The sequence below is a fragment of the Centruroides vittatus genome, unplaced genomic scaffold, assembly GCF_030686945.1.
Source record: "Centruroides vittatus isolate TY-2023 unplaced genomic scaffold, ASM3068694v2 contig_1258, whole genome shotgun sequence".
In the NCBI taxonomy this organism is placed as follows: Eukaryota; Metazoa; Arthropoda; class Arachnida; order Scorpiones; family Buthidae; genus Centruroides; species Centruroides vittatus.
The window spans coordinates 110,621-117,218 of record NW_027120806.1 but is presented as its reverse complement, the minus strand read 5'-3'; the positions used below and the strand labels follow the sequence as shown (position 1 = coordinate 117,218).

The window sequence follows — 6,598 nt, the reverse complement described above, 5'->3', positions numbered from 1 at the left end:
ATCGTCGATTCAATTTCATATAAAAAATATAATACTCGAATTTCGTCAACCTATTCCTTCATCACGTACGGCAACACAGGAACATCATATTACTTTACTCACAAATAGTTGATTGGATATAAAACCACTAAATATTGTAGCTGGTTTCGGGTTTTTGCCTGACCAACTGCAGGCACGTGACGTTTACCGAATTTACTGTCCGCGTCTGACATCTAAACACAAGAGTCACCTTACAATAGGAAATATCTTCCTGCAGATACACTCCTTCGCAGATTGCTCTCGTCTTACGTTACGCTACCTCACACAACAACACTTTATTCACTTAAAAATCGCCAAATATAAAACAGTAGTAAAAGTAGACCAAGTATAAAAGCCCCGAACATAAAGTCAGAGAAAGTCAACCGCGGAGCAAATTAGTTCCTGTTTCAATTCTATATAAAGAGCTGTAATTCGACTGTAATTCGCAATACTAAATTGTTTCACCCAGAATCTCCCGCTGAAGAGGGAATGTTAGAAGAATTCTTTTACATTCTAGCAAGAGTAAAACATTGCTACATCCCTCAACTACAAGAAAGACATTCACAATTTTGTAATCTCTACTTTCTCTTAAAAAGTATTTCGCCATGCTTATCAAGGGAAATTGTAATATACAGTCGACTCCGCATAAGTCGATACCCCAAGGGAAAGTGGAAATGTGTCGACTAAAGCGAAGTTGGAAAAAAACCACAAAACTACAATTAATATAATACAGTAGTGCTTTATACAGTAGCATAGACTTACAAAACATTGTGTTCTCCATTTACAATTATTCTGTAGATGAAAAACTGAAAAATTCGTTTAGTGTTGTTTGTTTTGAGCACTTAACTGTTTCGACTTTCTTTTTCAACGATCACGAACGCCTTGAAAACATCATCTTCGCAATTGTCAATTGTTGGCAAGTAACGTCTAAGGATTCTTCATGCCTCTAGCGTGAGAAAATGAAAAATTGGATTCTGGTGTGACGTTGATGTAGATTGTATATTTTCTTTTTGTTTATCTGTTATTATTTTATACATAAAAATTCATAAAATGTTAAGGCATTTTATTTAATATGTATATATATTAATAATATTAATGTATTATTATATTATTAAATATATTAATTATATATCAATAAATAAATCGACTCCCCCTCCTGAAAAAAAGTGAGTTCGTACCACACGTGCGGAGTGAATTCATTTTTTCGGGAGGGGTGACGACTTATCGGAGTGTGGGACAGCAAAAGTATGTCGACTTATCCAGTGGTGTCGAGTAAACCGAAGTTTTTTTTAACATTAATGCCTATGTAAGTCGGCCGGGACCACAGAAAAGTGACTACTTAACCAGAGGGTGTCGACTTATCGCGATTCGACTGTATATATATATTCAGTACAGCAAGAAGAAAAAATACACCTTAAACATAAAATTACTGTATATATATGTTTAAAGCTTGTACTGTACGTTTAAATTGTATTTTAAGCTCTATAAATGAATTATAATTTATTATTTTTATAGTAATTTTTATTTACCATTGAAAACTATAATACTATTATAGAATGACTTTAGATAATTTTTGTGAAAAAGCCGATTTAATAATTCATTCACAAACTTTCATTCAAAACATTTAATTTATTAAATACATATTTTTAACATTAAAACATCACACATTTATTATTCAGTTAAAGATTCAGGAAGCAACTGTACAAAATACACCGAACAAATGTCGATAAAATTCACGAGTTTCTAATTTGTTTCAATGTAATTACTTTGGTTTGTAAGGTCCAATAATCTTGCGAAGTTCATCCAATTCGGGAATTCGCTCCCATTTTTGATTGATCGTAATCAGCTGGAAAATATATGTATATGTGCTTAATTAAAATTTATATTTAAATTTCACTCAGAATTTATTTTTTTAGATAGTTTTAAAAAGTCATTTTGTGTCATAATAATAATACAATTAAGACATTTTTAATTTAAGCGTGTCTACACTTTTTTTCATTTGTATTATTCTTTCAACAGGAAAATTGTTGATCTTACACACTTCTAATTATCATGTTAATCTAATTTATACTTTGAAAGTGGTATTTGAAAAAAAAAATTTGTAATGGAGAATTGATATTAAATATAAAGTAGTTATTATACAGGAAACGTCGAAGGAAAAATGCAGAACGGTTAACTTTTAGATTAATTTCAACATTTAAATAGTGAAGAATCCGGAAAGAGCCTATTGTTCTATTTTATAAAAAATAAGATTATTTCTATAACAGGACTTTTCTAAATAAACTGCTTTTGATATAGTTAATAAATCAAACTTTTTAATACGAATAAAAATCCATATTAAAATCCTACCTTCTGTGGTTTCTCGGGATCCACCAATTCCCATCTCGGACAGCCTCCTTTTACAAATCTGTAATTTTATATTAGAATAAACATGTTATTTAATTTATAATTTTATACATTTCTAATTAAAAATGTCAAAAGTAAAAATGAAATGAGACATAACAAGTAATATAAAAATTTTTTTTTAAAGTCAATTCCTACTTAGGTCAACAAAGAAAAATTTTATTTCAGTTACATTTTATGAAACGTCACGTACCTTGCATCTAAATTGTAAAATAATTGATATATAACAGAAGAGACCATTCCTGTCGCAGCGGCTGCCGTAATAAAAACTAATGGAACAAGCTGTAAAAAATCAAAAAAGTCATTCACGTTTCCTTTTATTTAAGCAATTTATGATAAATATTTCAATAATAAATCATATAAAAATAAATGAAAATATACGGCACTAACGAGTTACTACGATACGATTTAGAAGATAATTGTTTATTACCAGTTTGTATTATAAAAATAAAAAATATTAACGTCGGTTATTTATTTAAAAAATCCCAAATACAATTCATCGATAAAAGAAAACAGCGTCGATTACTTTTAAAATTACTAAAATTATTTCTATGACTGCATTGTGAAAACAACGGATTAATATACTCAATAAATACATATTTATGTGTTCATCATAATTTAACGATATTTTACATAAAACTTTCATACATTCTGACTAAAGTAAAAAAAAACTATTCATTTTAATTCACTGGTTTTCTTTTTACTTCGATCATTTAAAAAAGGTTTAGGAATAAGTCTAGAATATCGAGTTTAATAAATATATTAAGTTGTATCTAGTAACATTTTTCGGGATTTCAATTATCTTATAAATAAACTAAAATACATACCTCCGGATGTGTTCTCATTGTGCGCAAAGAAAATAACTTTCTGAAACTGTCCATTAAGGGTTCCCGTCCGGGACAGGTACCACGAAACTTTTCAAAACCCATTTCAACTTTATTCTATAATTTAAAAGTGTATTGAAAATTAACTTATCGTCAACAAAACATTTCTTATCTAAATTGCTTATATCTAATACATTTCAATTACCTACATAAATTTTAAAATTAAACTTTTCTTATGTATAAATGAATAAAGAGTATTGTTCATTAAATTCAGCTTTTATTTGCAAATCTGAACTACGTAAACTGTCGCTATTCAAAGGGAAAGTACAGGAAAGTCTGTTGTCAAAAACACATTAATTTCGAGTTTGCTAGGTACTGTTCAACAACAGTTATGAATCGCGATCCACGTTACAAACCGTACTGCAGCGAAAAATATAATTCAGAAACTCGCCACGCCTTAGCCTATCTTAAAACTAAGAAAACAGATATAAGAGATATATAGAAGAAACGAAGTGAATTGATACCTCTTGTCTCAAAATGGTGAATGGTGGAGACGATGCAGTCTTCGCCGGTCAAACGTAGTCCTACACACGAAGAATACTTTTCAACAAGTGGCTCGTATTTACCGGTCCACCGGTATATATCCTTCTGTCCAGCTTCCCCCGCTGGGTTTATTGTCCCCCTAGGCAACATATCGACAATACAAAAGCCATTAGGGAAGCGGCCAGATGGCCGAGCGGTCAAGGTGAGCAGCCTGCCGCCCTGGGGGACCCGGGATCGAATACGGACGGGTCGAAAAATCCCCAGGAATTTTTCGGGGGGTGGTCCGTCCAGATATGTCGGTCCCCGTCTCTCACCACCCGGCCGCCCCATTGTGGGCCTGGCCGAACCCATAATGGGCTTGCTATAAGAGGCCCTCTTAGTGCCCACAGGGCGGAAAGAGTTACAAAAAAAAAAAAAAAAAAGCCATTAGGGAAGACACAAAAGAGTACCACTGAACATTCTAGAAATGTTTATGAACAACGAACAATGGTGGCGTTAACTAGAAAAGCCTCTTTGTTAAAAGACAGTTTCGCTTTAAGTTAATTAAGCTAGCAGCTGTAGCCTTAGCAGCGACGTCCACACGCGTTTAGATGGCTGCCGCCACAAAATATACGTATTTTACGTACTGTGTGTCAAATCAAGTTTGTCACATACGAAATTGTATTTTAATCTGCTTATAGGAAAAATTAGAAACGCAGTTCTACACATAATCTTCTGTTCGGACATAAATATTTTCCGATTTATTAGTAAAGGCACGTGTTCTACTCACGTTGTTGTTTACAGTTTTACGCAATATCGTATTTTCTCGATCGACTGCCTCCGATATTTTACAGTCTCGGGGACAATTATGCGTCGTTTCTGATTAAATATTTTTATTCGTTCAAAACAACGTATATAAAGAGCCCAACAACAAAAACGAGTAACACAGGTGTAAAAGTGTTGCCCACTAAAGCGGAAATTTCTTAAAGCTCTTTCCATCAGCTTAACTAAAGTAGCTTTACGCTCCATTAACTTTAAAATCGAAAACAAAAGATTTCATTAATCATTCAATATGCTTTGAACTTTGCACTTTGAAATCTGAATGAAGACTGAAATGTCGTTGTTGTAATGTTTTAAATAAATAAATATTTATAAAAATACTACAGAATAGTTTTGAAACATTTTAAATTATATTATAATTAAAAATATTTTAAAACTGTTATTATTATTAATGGTAATAGTCTCGAAGACATCGCTTTTAACGTATAAAACAGAACATTCCTCGTGTTTCTAAATTTATCCCATTTCGACGTTCCTGGTTGTAATTCTTATCTCAGCGGCACACTCAATATTTCATCTTGGGGAGCCGAGTTCAACGGATAAAACATTTTTTAATGCGAATTCAATAAAATTACCATCCTCTTTGATAGCCAATTAATACCTGACATAGAAACTGAACACTGAACACACGACACAATATAAATTTAGAAAAAATGAATTTTAGTAAGGAAAATACTTCTGGAAGATTCACTATTGTTTCTTTTCCTTTTACTTTGTAAAGGTGCCAGGGTCCCTTCGCCCATCCCCTGCTGCGCCACTGGATTACTCATGCTGAAGTTATTTCTACGAATCAATTCGTCTTATCGATTCCAATTCTTTTCGAATCTTTTTTCAGCTGAAATATTGTAATTGTAACATCCTGACTTAAACGGCTAATATCGTCAGCTGTACTTAATTAAACCGACACTAAATATCGCTTTAAGTGGGTTCCAAAGAAATCATGGCGGAGGACATCACAATACAGTTTTTATTTGAGAAAACAATCAGGTATACAATTATGCTCGTATGTGTGTAAGATTAGCATCTAAATACAATTACAAGTAAAACTAATTATTACTTTTCTATCAATGTCTACACCATACTCAAACGTCACTTTATAAGACGAAGCTGTTATCCACGGATATTCCTTGTTTTGTATTGAAAGTTAGTTTCCGGTGGCAATTTGCGTAGTCGGATAGGTGCATTTGAATACAGAGTAAGCAATGGGCGCGGGCAACAGTGTCTACGATTCTGTTATCAGTTACACTCGTAACTGATAAATGGGGTCATCAGCTATTCTTCGTGTTTCGATTCTAACTGTCAGAAGCCCGGTGGCAATTTGCGTTACATATCGAATTTTCAGTGTAGACTACTTTCTCTTCTCTTTTGTCTAACATATGGCTTTACACATCTGAAATGAGATTTATAATTCGTTCTAAACGTAAAAATAAATCAATCATGAAGAGGAATGTAGAGTCACTCAATAGATCTCATCATCTTTCTTTTATTTCAGAGCGTAAATATTCCTACGATGTACAAGTTTTTATCTATGAAATTCGGACACTTAATTTAACAAACCTTCACTTTTATTAATAGATTATAGCGTAAATTACAAATGTCGATAAAATTGGGTTTACTATAATAGAAGTTTATTCTTTTTTCGATTGTAAGGGTCATCATAAAATCGAAATTTTTATTCAACTTTATACGAGATGATCATCACAAAACACGATAATATTAGTTTTTGCCTACATATTAACGTTAACACGATAAAAGTGTGTATATACTCTGTAATAAGAAATTGTCAGAATTTTATTGTTGCGAACGGTCGTATTTTCAGTTCGTGCGATTAAAAATTATTTATTTCAAGTGTTTTTTCAGCTTTTATTTATTCGCTGCGAGTTTATTGTTAGACTACGGTGTTTCTATATTTATGCATTTTTAAACATTGTTAAGGCGAATCTCACAATTAGTGTCAATGATTTTCCGACAAATCGCTATTTGCACGACAA

General features: G+C 32.2%; 1 long non-coding RNA gene across 1 annotated transcript; it reads right to left on the bottom strand.

Annotated features, from left to right (window-relative positions):
* Window positions 1–1,608: 1,608 nt before the first annotated feature.
* On the bottom strand, window positions 1,609–2,718 carry LOC136988529 (uncharacterized). Its single transcript, XR_010882773.1, has 3 exons — window positions 2,615–2,718; window positions 2,368–2,425; window positions 1,609–1,864 (listed from the first exon to the last, which is right to left on the bottom strand). It is a non-coding gene; the product is annotated as an uncharacterized lncRNA (long non-coding RNA).
* Between the last annotated feature and the right edge of the window lie 3,880 nt (window positions 2,719–6,598).